The 22,696-nt window shown below is 46.8% G+C and overlaps 1 protein-coding gene across 2 annotated transcripts in view; it reads right to left on the bottom strand.

Annotated features, from left to right (window-relative positions):
* The window catches only part of SMIM10L3 (small integral membrane protein 10 like 3), a 733,015-nt gene that overhangs the window by 345,977 nt on the left and 364,342 nt on the right, over nt 1–22,696 (bottom strand). The window lies entirely within an intron of this gene.

Below are 22,696 nucleotides of genomic sequence, written 5' to 3'. Positions count from 1 at the left end.
TCTCCTCACACGGATAAAAGGCGGAACCTAGAAACACACTATGAGCAAGGTGGAACACGAGTACGAGCAGAACTTCCTGGACGAAGGCAAACCTACTGGAGCAGAGCGACGGACCAAGGACGAGAACAGTTGGTTGAAAACCCCAAGAGTTCCCTACAGGAAGTTGTTGCCTCCACAAGGCAGCGAAAGACATGTGGAGAAGGCCAGATCCCAATATTTAAGACTGCATTGTATTTCAAGGATGCCAGTGACCTACCCGGGTGAATGACAGAGGTGGGGAGGCGAGGCCAAGCCTGTGGTATTAACCTTGACTTGTGAATTGGAAATCGAAAAAAGCAAGATAGAACCGCACACAGCCGGTGAGTTGGCAAGCAATCTGAGAGACCGGTGTGTGCTAAGAAAGATGGGGGTTTGCAACAATATATCGCAAGTGAATGAGAAGCGAAGAAAGGCAGACCTGCAAATTTACTTTAAAACAAGAGCAGCTGTGGTATCAGCGATACTGAGTAATGGAGTGGTCAAGCGAAAAGGAGTAGCCCACTCGAAGGTCTCTGTGAAAGGTGCATTGTTTGAGGCGATAAAAGATATTGAACTGTAATAGCGAAAGTGAACAAAGTTAACCCCGAGAGAAGGGGATAGGAAAAGCTGATCAATGAAATCCAAGGGGGTCATTCCGAGGTTGGTGCTAAGGGAACAACAATGCCGGTAAAGGAATACTGGCATTGAATACCGCTACGGGCTAGTCTGACCAGCTCGACCGCTATTAACAGCATCGTAAAGTACAGTGCCGTTAATAGCGGTCTGGGCACGGGCATGCGACCCACTATGCCGGCAAAATCGTCATGCCGTAAACTGGATGAGATCACAAGGTAAGCGATAGTTGCTATAGGTGCCCAAAATCAGCACAGGTGGAGGCAATGGAGTATGCCCCACTACAAAATGAGCCCACCCACACACCACACCCCTTACCACACCAAGATCAATACAATAGCAGCATCAACACTTCAGCTGGAGGATATGCATGCATTGCAACACCAGCAACAACACCAACGACAACAGCAGGCACCACAGAGACGCAGTAGGAGAAGGAGGGTGAGACAGGCCCTGCATGCCCCACCAGTGCAGCCAGCTTAACCACGCATGCAGCCCCCAATCCTAAACATCAGACCCAGTCCCTCCAAACCAACCCCGCAGCACAACCACACCATGTACCGTCTGGACCGTGACACCATCAACACCATTGTGGACATGATATACGACTGTCAGTCTCATTGAAATATGCACCGCCATCCCCCCCTCTACTGAAGGTAGTGTCGGTGCTCCACCTTAAGCACACAACGGAATACATATCTCTACCACGGACTCCCCAGGAGATACTAGAAACAAAAGGTGGCCTCCATGCCATGGAGGTGGTTTAACGCAATCACAAACTATACCACCACAAACAGGTGGAGATGGAAGGTGATGCAAGCAAGATCTTCATACATTGTGGTGGCCATAATCCCGGATCAACCACAGGAATGCTGCATGTCACCATGGGAAAAATCAGCGCAGGATGACAAAAATTGCAGAGGCTACTGCCAACGCTCACCATCAGAAAATCCTACACAACACAACAAATCACTAAATTCACACAAACACAGCAATATGCGTACACAATGCATGAGCTACAATACGGCAGAGCACACCGTGTATCATCTTGAAGATGCAACCCACACCATTAATCCATGGCACAGGACACACTGAGGGCCAAAAAATTGCTTGCATACAACCAGGGACATGTGCATGTGAGCAACGATAATCTGCCGGCATGTGTGACTAGTACAGCTGTCCATCATTATTCGCATGACATTTACCTTTAATTGCCTCGCATGCAGGTGATAGTGGGTATCCCTTGAAGCCGTGGCTCCTCACCCCTGTCCGTAACCCACAGAACAGGCACGAGGAGGACTACAACTGTTCCCATTGCCGTACCCGTGTGGACATCGAGCAGACCTTTGGCCTGTTGAAGGCACGATTTCACTGCCCCAGCCGGTCGGGTGGGGCACTCCGCTACAGGCATGAGAAGGTGGCCAAGATTATCATGGCATGTGTCAAGCTGCACAGTATGTGCATCCGCCGGAACGTGCCCCTGCCCCCTGACATTGAACTGCTACCACCTGGTGATGATGAAGGAGAGGAAGAAGATGCGGCTGGACATCATCGCGGTGGCGATGCACAGGAGGCCTGTACTGTGTGCAAGTCAGTGATTGCGCAATATTTGTGACACACATGGCAGCAGATGGTGACATGATGGTTGGACAGAGGGCACTGGGTGTGGGGGTAAAACTACACCATGCACTGTCACTGAATAATTGACATATGCGCAATGATGAATGTCCACTCAGGTCTTGTTTTTCACACAACCGGTGTATTAAAATGTAACAAAGTAAATGTAAGTGACAAAACCCTCAACCACCCTCCCCCGTCCCCCTCCCCCCACAACTCCCCCACACACCCTCACCCCCTCCCCCCACAACTCCCCCATACACCCTCACCCCCTCCCCCCACAACTCCCCCACACACCCTCCCCCCAACCCCCCTCTCCCCACAACTCCCCCACACAAGTCCCATTGAGTCCCCGAAGCCTACATGAGGCTACCATGACAATTACTCGGCACTCCCTGTCCCAGGGGGCGGCATGTCTTGTCGGCGCTGTGTATGGGCCGACCTGCGGAGCGGGTTGTGTACGGGCCGACCTGCGGAGCGGGCTTGTTTGCGTGGAACTGCAGGACGACGGTGTGGCCGCCTGCTGTGGTTGTGTGGCGGGATGCCCTGCCTCCATGGCATCCGTGATGCGGCCTAACACCTGCCGGAGGGCCGAGACCTCCTCACAGAGGCAGCTGGTGTTGTCTGAGAAAGATCTCACCATGGAGGCAGTGTTGTCCATGATGGACCGGCCTAGTGCGGCTAAGTCTGTACGCCACTCCTCTCTGGCCAGCCTGTTGTCCTGGACGAATTCACGCACAAGGGCAGTTAGCAGGTCAGCCCGCTGCGGCCCTGCGGGTGCACCGTGGAGGTATTGGACCCCTGGCTGTCATGCCCAGCCTGCTCAGCCTCCCTAGCCCTGAAAACTGCACTGAAGTGTCCCTCTGTGTGCTCATGACCGGACTGCTCTGGGGTGGTGGCGTTCCCCCGTATCGAACGACGATACTTGGGGGGATGCCAGTTGAGGTGGGGTATGGACCACATCCAAAAGATCGTCCTCCATGGAGTCCCAGATGTCCTCCTGTGTGTCATCCACAGTCAGGGGTGCCGTGGCTGCCACCTCCCCAGCCAAACTCAACTCCTCTGAATGTGGTGCCTCGCATGTGTCATCAGCCTGACCAGTGGGTGGAGGTGGTGGTGGTGCTGGGCCCTCCACGGGCCTTGGTGGCACATGTGCAATGGGTACCTGGGGTGGCTTGGATGCTGGTACACGGCGCCCCCTGGGTTGTCCCCTCGAGGTTGACGGCTGGTTGCTGTCATCCTGGGACCTCTTCCGGGGTGTGGCCTGTGCAGGGGTTGTGTCCTGCCCATCGCTGTCATGGTCAGTGCCTGTGGGGGTGGAAGAGAGGAACGGCATGAGTGATGTTTTGATAGGCATCCTACATACATTGGGACAATTGCTCATCCACACAATTGGGGGTAATAGGCATTTGTGTTTGGAAGAGCACGTCATTTGATACATGGGTGGTTACTGCAGGCATATGTCGGCGTCACTCATGTTGGCCAGGAACAGTGCTGTCTGACATGCATACTATTTTGGACATGCACGCTGTGTGACTAGTGGAATTTCCTACTTTGTGTGGTGTGTGTCATGTACGATATTGCCTTGCACCAGGCCTCTGCATGTGTCTGTGATGCATCAGCCTACTTTGCGGGGAGTGTGTGTGTGTGGGCGACCATAGCTTGACTCTTCGAACTGACATTGGGGTTGACTTTCATCAGATTTGGCATAGCAGTGTTTACTTTGGACACTCACCTCCATCGCCCGATGTTGTGGCGCCACACTCCATCTCGCCTACACCTTCGATGGATTCCGTCCCAATCATGCTTGCACATATGTCCTCCCATGGGGTGAGCTTTATCGGGGAACTTGGACCTCTTCCTGTTCCCATGGCCTGGCTGCGATTGACAGAGAGGATGTTGCGCACCCATAGTCGCAGGTCGTCCCATCGCTTGCGACAGTCTTTTACTGTGCGTGGTGTGTTCCCCACAGCACTGACCTTCTGGGCAACAAGTGCCCAGATCTCTTTCTTCCTTAGCACTGCCTCTCTCCTCATGTTGCTAGAGAAGACTGGGACAGCATGCTCCTGCAGTGTGTCCACCAGCATCTGGAGCTCATCCTCATTGAAACGTTCTTTTCTCAGGCGGGCAGCTCCCTTCTTCAGGGCCTTAGGCATTGTGGTCTTGGAGGTGGATGTTTTCAAACAAACAGCAGTGTCCCAGGGGTCCTGTGTGGTGAGGATGGCAATGGATTGTGTTTTTAAAGATGGCCGCCGTGCTCCTTCCCGTTCCTGTGCGATGACGCTACTTCCTGTCCCACTTATTAGCAGTGACTGTAAATAGCGGTGACCGGTAATTACGCTCACCGCTATTTACGGTTACCGCTAATGACGCATTGAACAATGTCGGTAGTGTTATCTGCGCTACGCTTGATGCCGATAAGGGCTTTTTGGGAGCCTTTTATGTCATGGCGCAAGATACCTTACCTGCATGGCGTAAAGCTCGTGCCCGCAAAGTCGTAATAGTCCTCTATTAGCAGACTGGTGCCAGCACGGACACGCTATTTGCGCCATGCCGGTAAGGGACGTTACTTACCTCCAAACTCGGAATTACCCCCTAAGTCTAAGTCGTCCTGCGGCTGTCTGTATATAAAGCCCCGCACATTCGAAAGTCTTCTACATCCTAAAAGCGGTCTGAGCCCGATTGAGGGAGACCCGAAGTGTAAAAGGCTCGGGAAAGGGAGCCCCGGAAACTGTTGTTGAACTGTGCAAGGTCTGAACCCGGCAGAGGGGGACCAACAGTGAATTGTGCAACGTCTGAGCTGACAGAGGGGACCAGTGTGAACTTTTTGTTCGTCATTTGAGGAGGACTGGAACAGGAGCCTTTAATATGGAAGGCCAAGCGTGCCTCGATCCAAATTCCGAACTGTTTCAGTGTTAAAGCCCAAGCCAGAGTGTGTCATCCTGCCTATAGAGACTGCCTTATTCCATGCTGTCTACACCTGGGGAGGAGAGCTGATTCAGCCACATGTATTCTTTGTGGAACACTGATTTTCCTTTTATAAACATACGTCCTTTTGTATAAGAGATAGGACAGGTATTAGGTTTTGTTAGCATGGGCCATTTTGATTTGACAGACACAACTAAAACTGTTTTCTTTATTATTTGATGGTCGAGACCACTCCCATCCTAGTTATAGGGCAACGTAGGAGTTTTTCCAAACCCCACGAAGTTAATAAAGGTTTTACAAATTGTATCTTTTGTGTCAGTGTCATACTTGTGATAACATGCCTCCCCTACACTAAACAAATATCAACTCAGGTTTTCTTTGTCAGGATGTTTGTCCAAATGAAAAGTGGCCATTCTCTGTCCAAAAACCTACTCTAACCAGATCACTAATCTACAAAAGGGTTCAGCATCCACATGAAAATAGGATCAGGAGAATGATTTGCTTCTCCTGGTGAACTGTCTCAGTCTATATCTCTTTTCCAACTATCCTTTGTACTCGCTTCTGATTCAACAAAGAGAGTATGGTCAGGAGAATGACTCCCTTCTCCTAACCTATCTTGCACAGTCCTGAGGGCTGTCTTGGTGTAGTAAAAAGTCTCTTCACTTCTTCCCAACGGCCCTTGAAAGCTTGCTTTACAATTCTAGCAATTCTTCCCTGTTTTAGGACCTTATGAAGATTACCTCCAGACATCTCTTGTTGTCTAGTATCCTCTTTAATCCTACTTGGATTACCACTGCGATGAGGGAGATTCCTCCCGATGCACTCTTGGCTCTTGGTTTTCTGGGAATCACTACTGTGACGAGGGAGATTACTCCTGAGACTCTCTTGACTCTTGGTTCTCTGGGTATCACTACTGTAATGAGGGAGATTACGCCCAAGGCTCTCTTGAGTCTTGGTTCTCATGGTGTCACTACTGTGATGAGGGAGAGTTGCCCCAAATCCTCTCCCGCTGCTCCCGTTACTTGTAGCATGTCAGGACTGCGTTGCCGGTTCTTGCTAGGGTGATGGGTTGACTTGCGTTTCTTCAGTGCTTCCTGTTTCCTTCACTCTTCTCCCCGTTTCATACTTACGGTTCTGCAGAGACTTTGGCCACATGGCTCCGGCGCAGTTGCAGGACCACACGGTCTACCACCCTGACGTCATGCTGGCTTCTTTCCCACTCTTCCACTGGTCAGGAGCTTGGTTTCCACTGCAGTGCTCCGCTGACCGTTCCTATATGTCCCTGCCACTGGGGATCAGGGTTCTTGCAGCTCTGCGTTCCCAGGTTCGAACTTCCTGCCTGGGCTGGCTTCACGCCGGCTGCTCTCTCTGCATTTCCAACATTGAAACTCTGGGCTCCCTGAATGCTTTGCCTTAGTCCTTCTTTCCTTATAGCCAGCAGGCCCCTCCCCAGCGTGAACTCGTAGTCTTTCTTCTGTCTTCTTGGTGGGCCTCACCTCATCTTCTTAGTCTCAGTGTGTTTAGCTGCCAACCACTGAGCACTCTTCATTTTCATTACATTCTTATCCATAGTCTCAGTACATAATGCATCCATATGGTATCCATATGGGTGTGTGTTTTGATAGCACCATAACAAATAGAGGCTTTTGGAAGTGGCCTGCTGGGAGATCTGGGTGGTTTTGGTATTTTCCTAAAGGAAATGGAGTCCTTATCCCCAGGAGGGGAGTCTCTCCCTGTGAGGTCCCACTTTCTGCCAACCCTAGGGGAAATATTCTGTAGCGGCCTCACCTCCCTAGCCTCACAGGGAAGGGCTCCCCCCTGGGGAGAAGTGATGAGAGCCCATGAATCATCACAGCACACACAATTAAACAGCCACAACAAGTTGATATCACACTAGTGTTATCTTTGTGAAAAGGGCCCTGCTATGATAGGGCTGGTGTTTACGAGTGTCTGGTCAGACTGTCTCCACTATAGCCATGTGGAACAATATCCAGAATTCTGTCTATTTGATTCTCCTGCAGGAAGAGCATAAAAATATCCTCTAGGAGGTCCCCAGAGGAACCTGTGCTTCAGAGGCAGCACAGACATTAAAAAATAACTCTCTCACATCATCTCTGGATCACTGGAGCCCATTGAAGTCAGCAGGCATGGGGAACGGGTGGAGTTAGGGCAGCCAGAGAGGAGAGGCAGGCTGCGGGAAGGATCTCACCAACTTGGTTTCTGTTAGGGCTCTCTTCCTTTTCCTGTCCCCTCCATTTCCTGCAGGTAAGGTGCTCTGGGTGTAGTGTCATAAGGCAAAGGGCACTTGTTACAACAACCTGGATTATAGCAGGCTTGTTTTGGATCAATCCTATGTGACATTTTGCCTTTAAAAAGGAGAGGGGCACCCCCTCATTCTTTGATACATTTCCGAGCTTCAATAAGGACAAGAAGAATTAATCTGTACCTGTGTTGAGAATACAGTCTATTTTATTTTTATTTTATGTTATTTTTTAAAGCGTGGACCTAGCTTGAGGGTAATGGAGCGCTGTATATAGTATGGGTAGCCAGCATTTGGACTGGCATTTATTAACAGTAGCACAGTACTGGGAGGTCTGTGCATCGGTATGTGAGTCCATTGGAATTAGTCATTGGTCGGGTGTTGTTGAAAGAGCCATGTTTTGGAGAGATTTACGAAATTCGAGAATTGTGGGGGCATTCCGAGCTGACACCGGGATTAAGTTCCATAGGGTGGGTGCATGGCAAGAGAAGAACAAGTTACTTCTTACCTGGTAACGTTCTTTCGATGGGATGTTCCTCCGACGTATTCCTTATCTTTGATAATTCGTCTCCAGCTTGCTGGCCTTGGAAATTTTTTTCTCAGTAGAGGGCGCTGCGCATCGACGTCCATCGAGTTGGTGTACCTTGACAGCCACCGTATCGGCGCCGACGTCTCCATGCCCATAAATAGCCACACGCAGCATCCGTTGCTCAGTTCCGTTTTGTAGCATAAGATAAGTCATGCCTGAATTGTTTATTGACCTTGAAGGAGCGTAAGCTGCAACCACAAGGGAAGTATTACTGCGTGGATGGATGGGAGGGGCGATAAGGAATACGTCGGAGGAACATCCCATCGAAAGAACGTTACCAGGTAAGAAGTAACTTGTTCTTCGAAGGGATTGTGTCCTCCGACGTATTCCTTATCTTTGATAGACTCCCTTAGCAGTGGTGTGTAATTGGAGGTGGGAGTAAAAACGCCATGTTTCCCTTTAGGAATGAACAGAATGTAATACTGCTTTGCCAAACCTAGTCTCTTGACTAGATGAGGAATCCAGGTTGTAAAATCTTGTGAAGGTATGTGCGGACGACCATGTGGCAGCCGCACATATGTCTCGAACCGGAACCCCTCTTTGGAGGGCCGAAGAGGCTGCGATACCCCTGGTTGAATGAGCCCTAAGATTTTGAGGAGGCTCTTTCCCTGCTAGTTTGCAACATTCCAGAATGGCCAAAATAATCCATCTGGAAATGGTCTGTTTTGTTATCGGTAGTCCCAATTTGTGCCCTGAGTAACCTACGAACAGTTGGTCTGCTTGCCTAATCCTAGCAAGTCTGCTGATGTAAAAGCTTAAAGCCTGCCTTGGGTCCAGCCTGTGTAGCCTTTCTTCCTCTTTCCCCGGATGGGGAGGAGAATAGAATAAAGATAAGGTAATTTTCTGAGTGATGTGGAATTCAGAAACCACCTTTGGGAGGAAATTAGGCTTCACCTGTAGGACAACTTTGTCTTTATGAAAAACTGTATGAGGGAGTTTACAAGATAGAGCTTGTAATTCACTCACCCTTCTAGCAGATGTTAGTGCCACTAATAAGACAGTTTTAAGGGTGAGAAATCTTAGCGAACAAGAGTGGAGTGGTTCGAAAGGAGTACCCATCAGGAAATTTAAGACTAAATTTAAGTCCCATAAGGGAACTTGGAATGGTCTTGGAGAATAGACATTAGTTAATCCCTCTAGAAATTGTATTACTAAGGGTAATTTGAAATACGATGGCTACTCTGCAGTGCGCTTGGAGATCGATAGCGCTGCGAGATAGCCCTTGATAGTGCCAACTTGAAGGCCTGAATTTGCCAAATAGAATAGAAAGGATAACACCGTTGGTGTACCACATGAAAAGGGGTCGATATTCTCTTCTCTACAGCAGCTGCAAAATTTGTTCCAACGGCAGCGGTATAAAGACTTTGTTGCTGGCCTTCTGTCCGAAAGCAACACCTCCATGACGTCATCAGGGAGGTCCCAATCCTTCTATCTCAACCTTTCAGAAGCCAAGCATGAAGGTTGAGGGTTATGATGTCTGGATGGAGAACCTGACCTCCCTTCTGTGAGAGAAGATTCTCCTTGAGTGGAAGGCGAATTGGAGGGCAGATGGACATGTCCAGAAGGTCCGAGTACCACATTCTCCTGGCCCAGTCTGGGGCATTTAGGATCATGGTCCTCCGGAATCTTTTCAACCTCCTGATCATTTGAGGAATGACAGGGACTGGTGAAAACGCGTACAGGAGTGGAAACTCCCAGTCCACTACAAACGCGTCCCCTAGAGCTCCTCTCGGGGGAAATTCCCTTGAACAAAACAGATTGCACTTCCTGTTGGTACTGGTGGTGAACAGATCCACTTGAGGGGTTCCCCAAAGGGTGAAGATCTCCTGAAGGACTTCCTGAGCTAGTTCCCACTCATGGGAGACTGTGCCCTGCCTGCTCAGAGCGTCCGCCGTCAAGTTCTTCTCTCCGGCTGTGTGAACTGCCGATAGAGAGATTCCTTCTTGAATTGCCCAAAACCAGAGCTGCATTGCCTCTCTGCACAGTGGCAGTGATCCCACGCCTCCTCTTTTGTTGAGGTAGTGCATGGCCACTGTGTTGTCCGTCATTATCAGGACATTTTTTCCCTGTACTGATGGCAGGAAAGCTTTCAGCGCTAGTCTGATCGCTCTCAGCTCCAATAGGTTGATGTGTAGTCTGGACTCCGATGGAGACCAACGACCGCTGATGGTGAAGTCGTTGGCATGGGCTCCCCACCCCGTGAGTGAGGTGTCCGTGACTACTGTTACCTCCGGCCATGGTTGCCAACACAGTTCTCCTTTCAAAATGTTCTCTCGATAAGCCCACCAATGAAGGTCTCGGGCTACCTTGTCCGTAATCCGAAGGAGATCTGTCATTTTTCCTGAGAACTGCGACCACTGGGTTCTTAGTGTCCACTGCAGAGATCTCATTCTCAGGCGAGCCTCTGGCATAAGGAAGATGCAGGATGCCATGAGGCCTAGCAACCTCAAAAAGTCGAAGGCTGGGAGATTTTGGGCATTTTGAAACTTGGTGACCATCTGCAGAATATCTTGAGCCCTCACCTCTGGTGGCGAGGCTTTTCCCAGAGAAGTGTCCAGGACCGCTCCGATGAACTGGAGTCTCTGTGATGGTATCATCTGTGACTTCTTTAAATTGAGGGAGAAGCCCAGTTTGTGAAGGAAGTGGCAGACATAATCTAGCTGGATCTGAGCTTGTTCCGAAGATACAGCCCTGATCAGCCAATCGTCCAGGTAGGGGTAGACGTGAATCCCTCCCTTCCTTAGACTTGCCGCCACTACCAACATTAACTTGGTGAAGATCCTCGGGGCGGAGGTCAGCCCAAATGGCAGAACTTGCAATTGATAATGAGAGCCACCAATTGCGAACCTCAGGTATTTCCTGTGTTTGAGATGGATTGGCACATGGAACTAAGCATCCTGGAGGTCCAGAGATATCAGCCAGTGCTGGAGCTGGAGGGCCGAAGGATCTGAGAGAGAGTTACCATCTTGAAATTGTCCTTCCTGAGGAACTTGTTCAATTCTCCAAAGTCCAAGATAGGTCTCAGTCCTCCGTCTTTCTTCGGGATGAGAAAGTAGGGGGAGTACCAGCCCTTGTTCCTTTCTGCTACAGGTACCGGTTCTATGGCACCTTTCTCTAGAAAGCCTACAATTTCCTGCAAGAGGAGCGGATCTGGAACTTTCAGAGAGCTGTTCCCCGGTGGATGACTCTGAGGGATGCGTAGAAAAGGCAGGCAGTAACCTTGGGCAACTGTCTCCAATGCCCAAGCATCTGACGTAAAAGCCTGCCATTCCGTCCGATGTTGAGTTAACCTGCCCCCTACTGGTGTCTTGTGAGGAGAGTCCTCAGAGCGGTTTGGAGGCGGCTGATGCAGATGCCAAGGGTAAAGAGGCACCTGCTGCTGCTGCGGCTTTTGTATTTTTAACCCGTCCACCTCGGTTGAATTTTTTCGGACCCCTTTGAACCGGCTGTCCTCTGCCTCTTCCGAATGCAGAATAGAAGCGAAAGGATTTACCTCTCCAAGAGGTTGCTGAGGGGCGATATGGTGTCTGACGGATTGCAGCTCCCAGGGATTTTGCTGCTGCCTTTGATGTTTGAAGCTTTTCTAAACTGTCATCCGCCTTCTTACCAAAAAAAGAAGAGCCCTCAAAGGGCATATTCAAGAGTCTGCTTTGCACATCTGGAGCAAAACCAGACTTTCGCAACCAAGCAAATCGCCGGGTTGTTGTACTTGCCGCCATGGCCCTGCTGATGCTGTCAGCAGAATCGATGCCAGTTTGAAGGGATTCGCACATTGCGTCTTTACCATCCTTAATGATGTTTAGAAACGCTTCCCTTTCTTCTCCCTCCGGGAGGCAGTCAGCCGCTGATGAAGCACACTCCCAAAGTGTGTGGCTGAACCTTGCGAGCATACAAGTAGCATTGATGGATTTCAACGCCATGCTACATGCAGAAAAGACTTTTTTGGCCAGAGAGTCATATCTCTTGTCATCCTTGTCCTGTCGAACAGTAGGGTAAGCCGATTTACTACCTGATGAAGTTGCTGCCTGAACAACCAGACTCTTCCGGAGTTGGGTGTTTGGATAAATATTCAGGGTCAGCAGTAGACACCCTATACTTGGCTGATAATTTTTTGTTAACCGCCGGGATAGCCTCAGGGGTTTCCCAGTTTGCCAATATTTTCCTTTGTAATGCCGCATGAAATGGCACCACAGGATCCTCCTGAGGACCTTTAACCAAAATGTCTGTGAGGTCGTCTTGCTGAAAAGCAGGTGAGGGTGTAGACCACCCCATAAACTCTATTATCCTTGCCATCAAGGTTCTATAAGGGATTGCAGCATGTTCCCCTGGGTTGGCAAATTCCACTTCTGGGGAAGTGTCCAACCCACTTGCTTCATGTAAGGATTCTTGGAGGTCCTTAAACCTACCTTCCTCAGAGGTAAATTCCTCTGGTACAGGAGTTGCAGATCCCTGCAACTCAAAAGGTCTCTCCTGATCTGAATTCTCCCCTTCTTCATAAATAGATGCTAAGACTCTGGAATGATCAGATCTTGGAAATGGTATAAATCCCATTTGCAGAGCAGTAGGGGCCAAATTCGTCATAATTGGCTGAGAAAACATCAACGTCGTCTAGGCGGACGTTAAAGGCTTCGAAGCCATCGAAAAAGGCGTTGAGAAAGTTGGTAGAGGCTTCGAGGAACTCGAGAGTATCGGAATTCTACTCGAGGTTGTTGACGACATTCTCGCGATCGAGGCTCTGGGTATGGCCACTGGCTGTGAGGTGGCCGTGGGTTTGTCCTTTCTCGATGTCGGCGTTGAATCGACTGACCTATGCGTCGAAGAACCCTTCGATAATGGCGTCAAAGACGCAGATCTATGCCTCTAAGGGATCTTCGACAACGGCGTCGAAGACGTGACCTTGCCTTTACTCAAGGGTTTGTGACGCTCTCGAGTAGCTTCTTTCGCCGGGTGCTGCGACTCGCAGTGTTTTTTCGGGTCTTTCACCCAGGGTATCACCCTCAGCAGTCTTCGAGGGGGTCAAGGCGGCTTTCTCGAAGACGCTAAGCATCTTTTTCCTGAATTCCTCCAACTCAGCCTGAGAGCTATGTTTTGTGGGGCAGGAGACCCTTTTCGGGGAAACGGAAGAAGAAGAAGACGAGGAAGGGGATCTTCGATGTCTCTTTTTTGAATGCTTATATCTCGAAGAGTGATGGGAACTGCTTCAAGACCTAGAACGAGAATATCTTTTGTGATGGCGAGGAAACGAATGTCTCGACTCCGCCGAGGAAACTTTTGAAGAAGTTTTAACTGCCTTACCTCTCTCGAGCTTCCCCTTACGCTCCTTCAAGGCTTTCACCGTCATGGACATGCAGTCCTCGCACCCCGAACAATGGTGCTCGACTCCCAGGCACCACAAACAGATCCTGTGAGGATCCATCAACGATATTTTCTTTCCACAGTCTCGTCATTTTTTTAAGCTGGACCGTGGAGTCGTCGGTTCGGATGAAGAAGCCATCGAGTACGAGTCGGTATACACGAGGAATAATGAAGTATATTTGACTGAAGAACTGAGCAACAATACTAGTCAGTATAACAAAGGTCAGTCCGAGTGAACAACCGTTGGGTGCTCAGATGACTAGTGCTGAGGTGATGGCCGCACCGGTGCCATCGACACCTAATCTTAAAAAAGAAGAACTTTTAGATAGCCCTTCAGCACTAACTAATTTAATTGACTTGGAAGATGAGGCACATTTATGTCAGCAGGACTTGAGAACTTTGAAAGCGAAAATGGTTGAGGAACAGGTTTATGAACCTGTCTTGTCAAGGAAACAGAAAAAAATGCTGCTGAGAGCCACTAAACGTAAGATCAATCAAGCAAAAAACATAAAATCAAGGAATAGTCAAATTTCACCCAAAGACACTTTAGACTCACTAAAAGTTGATTCCAAGAACTTGTCCCATGAAGAGCAGAGGATTGATCTATTGCAACTTAATAAAGAGTCAAGGGCCTTAATGACTATTGATGTAACACAGAGTCCTTCGGACATACGGAAGTCGCAGGATAACAATCACACAGGAAGAGATCTTGGGGGTAGTGCTCAGCGAGAGCACGATTGTTCTCCCAAACAAAAGCAAACAGACTTGACAAAGTTCTTTCCTGCTTTATATATGAAGAAGGCCTCTAATAAAATCAAGGTTGCAGGGACTAATAAAACCATGAAAAAAACAGTTGCGAATAAACCTACTCTAAGCAAATCTAAGATGTCACTTACAAATGGACAGGCAGACCAAGATCGGTCATTGATTAATCACTCGCCCCCCCAGGCGAGACCTTCTAATAGTGGCACCAAAGAATTTGTATCTAAATTAGTCACTGATGATGGGGATATAGCTGAAGAGCTGGGTTTGTCGCATGGCAAGAATAATGTGAATATGGGCCTGGATAGGTCTAAATCAGAAGCCCAAAGCCGGACTGATGAGGTATACTCTGAATTTTATTCTCATGACCGTATGGCAAAAAAAGAGGTAATGTCCCTAACCCCCGAGATGCCATCTATTATGGGATGGGAAAGCAAGCAAGTAACCTCTGCAAAAACTAGCCTAAATCGCTCCGCAATGCTGAAGGTTTTCCATGAAATCCCAGCGTTACGTACTATCAGAAGCAATGATATTGACTGGGTTCGTTTGGCACACAATAATCCCACGCGGATGATATGCGGCTATCAGTCACATATCATCACAAAATTGATTTGGGCACAACGAGAAGATCTGGAATTATTGGGACTCCATCCTTGTCTCTGTAATACCGGCAAACTCGCAGAAATTTTCATTGCGACTGTTCCGGAACCCCCGCAGATTTCTAACTTAGCAGGTACTCAACCTCTGATTAATGAGGAGGTTTTGAAGCAATTTATGAACTTGGCAGCCTCCCTAACAGGTATGATGAGTATGGGGGCGTTGACTCCATCTGCCCCGCATACAAAAATGGGAGGAAAATAGGATGAAAATCCAGGGATTAATGTATTTTCTTGGAACTCATGTGGAAGCTCTAATTTGAGGTTATGGAATGCGTCATTAGTTAGCGACAGCCGCCCAGGGATCTGTTTGATACAGGAAACTATGATCATGGGCGATGTAGTCTTAGAAGGGTTTGATTCATATCACCAGCCCGCGGTAAGAGGAGATCAAGGCTGCCCTGCTGGAGGCCTTGCTATTTTGATTGATAAGCAGTTAAGATTAGAATCCTCTATTTTGTGCGCTGATGATGCTTTATTGGTGGTGGAAATTGTATGCAAAGATCTAGTGTGTGGAGATTTTTTGATTGTTAACCTATACTGGAATGAGGTCACAGTGTCTTTTGAAACAATTACCAATCGATTGAACCTGATCTTTGAACAGGTACTGATGCATAAATTAACTTTGAATGTAATAATTGGTGGTGATTTTAATTCCACATGTGTGGTGATAGATAAGAATGGGAAATATTCCACGCATGATCTGAAAAATAAATCTCATGTAAATGGTTTAAAGTGGGTGGAATTCCTTATCTCATGGGACATACAAAGTGTCCCTTTTGAAATGGGAACCTACCAATATACTTGGCCAAGAGGGAACTGTTCGTCACTCATTGACTACATTTTTGTATCAACAGGGCTGTTACAACTAATTGATCCAATAGTAATTCACAATCTACAGAGGGGGGATCATTTAGCTTTGAATTCTAAGCATAGATTGAATATCATGAATTTTGGTAGTATTCCTATGCTAACTGCTATTGAATTTGATCACGTAGGAGCATCGATTAAGTGGACCTCTAGTAGGTGTAATGAAGTTACCACTAAAATTCAAAATGATACCTTGATTATTATGAGTTATGTGTCTAGTGGAATCTCGTGTGTTATTGCTGAGATTCTGAACTCCATAAGAGTTGCACTCCATATGGCACTTTTGATGAAATCAAAGGCCGCTAAGCCTATGATCTCGCATCGCCATCAGTTTAATTCAAAAGTAGTAGCATTAAGGAAAGAGAAACGCCAATTGCTCAGACAACTTAGCAAGGGTAATCCTACTACCATTGAATTTTATGAGAGCAACGCTCATATCATCACGACCTATAAAAGACAACTACAATCGATGAGGCATGAACTGATTAATATGGATAATCAGAATTTAATCACTCTATTATTAAAGAATAATACCAGACAGGTGTGGGCTACTATGCGTACCCAGTTTGATAATGCTGAGTCAATTGGAGAATCGGCAATATCTGCAGTAGTCTGGATGGCATACATCAGAGCTAAATTTACCAAGCCAATTGCTTTTGGTGTCTATGGGGATAGTTAAATATTTAGGCCTACTGTTTGTGGCTGTCCATGGACGATGGAAGATATAACTACGATCATTAGGAAATCCAAAGGGTCTCGAGCACCAGGTCCTGATGGTATTCCTCCTTGCCTGATTAAACTTAACCCGGATTTGTGGGCAAGAATCTTCAAAATAAAAGTTGATGCTATTTATTCCTTGGGCTACATTCCGAATTCTTGGTGTATGGCCAATATCATCCCAATTTATAAAAAGGGTCCAATGAATGAACCGACGAACTATAGGCCGACAGCGCTGATGGATGCTTCAGCTAAGATCTTTACTAGTCTACTACTCCAACATATCAATCAGCATATCATAAAGTTTAACCTTTTATCGAAATATCAGACTGGTTTTCGCCGTCATATGGGCTGTCAACTCAATGCAACGATCATTGCTCATGTATACCAGCAGACTAGATCTTATAAGGCAGGGCCGGTATATATGGCGACCCTGGATTTTACTGCTGCATTCGATTCTGTAATCAGACAATTACTATGGACAAAATTGATTAAATATGGTTTTCCGGTTCAGTTCGTTTCAATCATTGCTGCTCTCCATAAACAAACCACCTATCGAATTCGTTTGACAAAAAATGGGGCATTTACCGATATTATTCCCACCGAAATCGGCCTCAAACAGGGGTGCAATCTTGCTGCGGTCCTATTTAATTTATACTTATTAGAATTGGACGAGCAATGGAAGGATGCCATTATTTTTCCTGTCAAACTGGGGGCAATTGTGATTAATTGGCTGAGTTTTGCAGATGATTTGTTATTTTTTGATAGGACCCCTTTTGGGTTACAGACTAAACTGGCATTGTTTCATTCTTTTGCCAGTAACCACAATCTAGAGATTCATCTAAAAAAATCTTTCATAGTCACGTTCATTGAAGGTCGAAAAAAAGCTATTAAATTCTCATGGGGTCTGAATGGTATTGCTATTCCTAGGTCCACTGCCATCCGCTATTTAGGCTATCATCTTGCAAGCTCATATTCCAGTGAGGGGTGGAAGACAATTTTGTCTAACAAAGCAAAAATGCTGACAATGCAGATGAAAATGATTTACCATTGATTGGGGAAATACTCAATGACTCCTACTATGAAATTTTACGCACAAAATATAGAACCAATTCTATTGTATTCCCTAGATATCTGCTTGTATGATGTGGAACAAACTCTTGATGTGATCCAAGGTAAAAAGTTGAAAACTGTATTGGGCTTGGCTTATTCCACCCCGAATGCTATTGTGTGTCATGAGCTGGGCTTATTATAGTTATCAGTGAAGTGGCATTGGCGACTACTTATGCATTATGGGAAAATGCTAGCTCCCCCTAATGATTCCCTTTATGAAGATCTTGCAAATATGATAAAGAAAGGAGACCCTCCCTCCTTTCTAAAATTTAGGAACAAGATGGAGGAGTTGTTATCACTCAGGATGATCTGGTACTGGGATTGCCTTCATGCAAACTTAAATATTGTAGATACCATTGGTGCCTGTTGATCGAGAAAATTAATGAATACCAATCCTTTCGTGAATATGCGAAATTTACGAGGCAGTGGGGCTATCGACCTAACTACCAGGTCATCTTTCCTTGTGATCAAGCGAGGAAGACATGTTTGAGATTTTGCTTGAATCAGTTACTTACTAACGAGAAATTGATGTTGTGGAAACGGTACAATAATAAACCAAATAATGGTCAATGCAGATTCTGTAATAGGAATAGCACCATTGAAACACTGAAACATCTCACAGTCTACTGTTCTTATTTTGAACCCACCAGAACTCATATATTTGGTAAACAGCTCTACACAGTATCTAGCCTAAGCAGAGAGTCTCTTTGGCAAAGATGTATGGCAGGTACAAATCAAAGCCTCATCATTTGTCTAACACATTTTTTACTAATTCTTGAAAGAAAATTGTCTGAAAAGCTACTAATTTTATCCGATGAAGAATCTAGATGTTCAGAGTAAGATCGCTTCATATAAGAGTGTTTTGACCCATACAGCTTCATGCCAGCTTGGGTAGCGTTTCTCAAGGTTAGAATTCTTATATGATTTTTGGGCTTATGTTATTGGTTTTAGTAAAAGTGATTAGACTAAAGGAAATATGAAATGAAATGTCGATTTTATATGACTACCAAGTTGCACGGACGGAATTTTAAGGGTTTTTTATTTATTTATGATACAGTGATTTGTAAGTATCGATTAAGATATGTTTTCTGTTATCTGTGATGTTGATGTTTAATTTATAGTTCTGTATTTTGAAAAACTATCTTATGTTGAGATGTTATTTTGGCTTTACTATGTGCATATTGTTTTCGTTGATGATTTAAGTGTATTATGTGAGATATTGTTTTTGTTCTGTATGATTTGAAAGAATAATTGTAAAGGTTGTAAAACCATAAACAATAAAATTAAAATTAGTGAGCAATGAACGTGTGCCACCAGATATGTGGAGCTTAGCCACCAGGTACGCTGCTGTGCTACACGTGTCTGCTTTTTAGATGATACATGCAGTCTTGAATAGTATCCTGGCTTGAAGTGTAGAGATTCTGAGATATTTGGGCCTTCTTGGCTACGGATTTCTGGAAGGACAGGCTGCTGTCAATGGTGAAGCTTAACGATTTTGCTGAGTCTGAGAGTTGTGGATCAAATCCTTCTAGGTGCATATCATTGAGCCATTGTTGGACAAGTTGTTTTTTGGGGGGTTGTCCGATGAGGACGAATTCAGTCTTGGATGGGTTTAGTTTGAGGTAGGCGTTCGACATCCAGGTCTGGATGATGGCTAGGTAATCATGCAGATGAATGATGTCCTGCGTGATGTTTACTCTCATGTACAACTTAGTATCGTCCGCATATTGGTAGATGGATATATTGGGATATTTGAGGAGAGTGCCCAGAGGCTCCATTTAAAGGTTAAAAAGGATTGGTGAGAGTATGGAGCCTTTGGGGACTGGACAGGAGACCTGTAGTTGGATATAACGCAACAAGTTCATCTGGACAGCCTGGTGTCTGCCTGAAAGGTAGGAGGTGAACCAATTCAAGACAGTGGCAGGGAATCCCATCCTGTCAGCAAGGAGGGAGAGAAGAATGTAGTGGTCCACGGTGTTGAATGGAGCTGAAAGGTCAAGGAGGATGATGAGGCATGAGTCACCCTTATCCATGATTTGGAGGGCATCATCCACCACCTGGATGGTGGCTGTCTCGATGAGACACTTGGGGCGGAACCCTGACTGATCATCATTTAGGAGGTGGAGTTGATCAATTCTGGCGAGTAGTTGTGATGCAACTACTTTTTCCAAGATGTTGCCAATAATTGGAAGGTTCGTAATGGGCCTGTAGTTGGCCTGGTTGTCTGGATCTAGAGTAGATTTTTTCAGAAGAGGTCATACGAGACCAGTAGTGAGGGTATCCGGGAATGACCCTCTGTGCGGGATGCATTTATGATGCCGATAAGCGCATAGAGCGCCGGGCTCGTCAATTGTTTAATGATGGAGGCCAGGATTTTATCGTCAGAGTAAGAAGTAGGTTTGAGGGAGGCAACCATTTTTAGGAGATCAGGGGGAGAAAGAAGAGATCATTTGGTTCAGAAGGGCACTGTGCGTGTTAGGTGCAGGGGATGCAAATGCTGTGTGAGATTGATTTGATGGTCTTTCGGATTAAGTCTATTTTTTCAATAAAAAAATGTGTTGATTCCATCACATCTTTCCTGAGTTGCTGGTACCTCGGGGTCTATTCCAAAGTCCTCTGTCAGAGAGGTGCAGGACAATTGTTTCCAAGACAAAGGAGTGCTGTCCCTTAAGCATCCCCAGAGAACAGCAGGGGTCACTGCTATTTGACCAAGGCTTCTATTCCGGCTAGACATGAACCATGCTCCTGTTCACTGGCGATTAAGGATACCATGTCGGTGCAAGCCAAGCTCACTGCAGTATGAGTGCAGAAAGACTCACCTAGTGCTGTAGCCCCTGTATTGGGACTCCCAACAACCACAGAACCAAGGAAGTAACCCCTGTCGCATCCTGCATCTCTGAACTGCATTGACACCAGTTTGGGCACCTTCCATGATGTCCAAGCTGCTGCATGGGAATCGCCATAGTCCTTTCCAACATCAACACGCAACTGCCTCCACATCTCTGGGTTTTGCTCGTGCCAAAGCTCTGCCGTCTCTGCTTCTGAGACTCACAGAGTCTTCTAGTGTCCCTAACGCGACACTGTCGCCTGGTCAAAAGCTTCTTTGAGCTCCAAGCTAACACTGCTGCAGTACCCTGATGCTGTGTTTATCTAACAGAGCCTGATCACTGCCAAAAGCCACTCTCTGCTTCTCTACCCCTGAGGCAGTGAGTCTTCCAGCTCCGATGATATGACATCGACTACCATACCCAGGGACTTCGACCCACCTGCCCTCGCTGCGGCTGAACAGCAATACACTGTTGGATGTGGTGCTGCTGCTCCTCAACTCAACACCAGTCCAGTGCCAAAAGCACCCAGACTCCAGTTCAATGCAAAAAGCCTGGATCAACGCTGCTGAGCACCAAAAACAAGAACATAAGGTACTGTGAAGAGGCGCAATTTTGGAACCATGGAGACTTCAAGCCTCTTTCTCTAGCTTGTTCTTAAATGCATAGCCTTTGAACAGTGACATTATGCCAATCTTGTGCCTGAACACCCCTGCTCACCTGCCCAAAGTGCCCTTTCAGAAAAATCTGCTTTCTCTGTGTTTTTTTGCAGGGTTGGGTTTTCTTAGTGGTTTCTGAGTAGTTATTACATTTTACTGTTTGATTAGAAATCTATTTTTTATAGACTCTTGATTGTACATTCATTTAGTTTGGACTACTGTATGTAAGTTGCTTGGGTTAGTTCTCGCGCCAAAGGAGGATGAACTTTACCTTTTGGGCTGTCTCCGTTCCAACTTTATGATTGGGATCACTGCTGATTTCATAAGCAGTGTGGGGGAGTAGGTGGTTTAGCCACTACTTATCTCTCTAATTCTGCAAAGCAGTATTCATTTTGTCACAAGGTGAGTGACTGCAAGGGTGCAGAGAGACAGAGCGTTACCAAAATGGATGAAGGAGAAAAGGATATTACAAACTGGAAGGTGGGTGGTTCACACTGGGATCATAAAGAAGCGAGAGACAGGAACACTGTGGAATGGAGTAACAGCCAGAGAGTTGGAGGAGAAAGCAATATTCCAAAGGGGGAAGAGAAAGAAGAGACTATTGCTTGAGATCTATGGGTAGCCACAGGGGTAAAGAGATGAAGGTGCTACACAAGGTTGAGGGTGACAGCTAGAGACTTGAAGGGGAAAGCATTGAGGAGGAATGTACAGAGGAAGAGCGTATTAACAAGGACAGTTTTGAAGTGGAGTTGTGGTAGGAAAGAGAAGAGTGGAAGAGGTTGGAAGGAACAAGAGGATGGGATGAAGGTGGAAAGGAGGTAGACAATAACAGGAGAAAAGGAGAAAAAACAGAGCATAAAAGGAAAATGTTAGACGGGCAAGGATGAGTTTATGGGTGGATTATCAAGAGGGTGGCATGAAGGTGGCAAGGATGTTGACAATAACAGGAGAAGAGGAGAAAAAACAAGAGGATTAACAAGAGGATGGCATGAAGGTGGCAAGACAAGGGATACCTGCTGATTTTGGGGAGGAAAACCGGGATAAAATGATAACAGTTGACAAGAGGTGGAGGAGGAAAGGGAACGAGTTAGGGAAAAGAGGCAGGAAGTTGGTACAATAATTGATTTGAGAGAGTGGTTGAGATCAGGAGAGGCAACGTTTGCAGACAACCAGGAAGTGGAGAGAAATTAGGACAGAGGTCTTCAAACGGTGGCGCGCGCCACCCCACCCACATAGGGGCACGGCCGCATCCCATGGGGGGGACACGAGAGCCCAGCACGAAATGTAAAAAATAAAAATAAATTAAAAACTTTTTTTCCTTTTTTTTAGATTGGAGGATATGGGCAGGGGCGGCTCACATGGTCGGACTGGACCAAAAAACTGTCTCAGGCACCAATTAAAAAGTGGCCCGCAGTTGCAAATGGATATTCATTCCTGTAGTCACAGACTGTTTGAATAGTACCCAAGGGGTTGTTTTTTGTTAAAATGTAAGCAAGCTGGGCTGGAGCACTGGGATAATGGTGGGAGCAGCTTGGGGAGAGCCCAGGGACTGGGTAGCAGTGGGATGCGGGAGCCCAGCAACTGTGATGGGAGCAGGTGGGGCAGCCCAGGGACTATACTGGGAGTAGGGTGTGGTGACGGCACGCAATAGTTCATAGCCATTTGCACATACTTTGGTGGGACCCACCCCACCT

Source organism: Ambystoma mexicanum, chromosome 2p (assembly GCF_040938575.1).
Source record: "Ambystoma mexicanum isolate Mex_15411 chromosome 2p, UKY_AmexF1_1, whole genome shotgun sequence".
Classification (NCBI taxonomy): Eukaryota; Metazoa; Chordata; class Amphibia; order Caudata; family Ambystomatidae; genus Ambystoma; species Ambystoma mexicanum.
The sequence above is the reverse complement of the archived record's forward strand: the minus strand, read 5'-3'. Positions and strand labels throughout refer to the sequence as shown.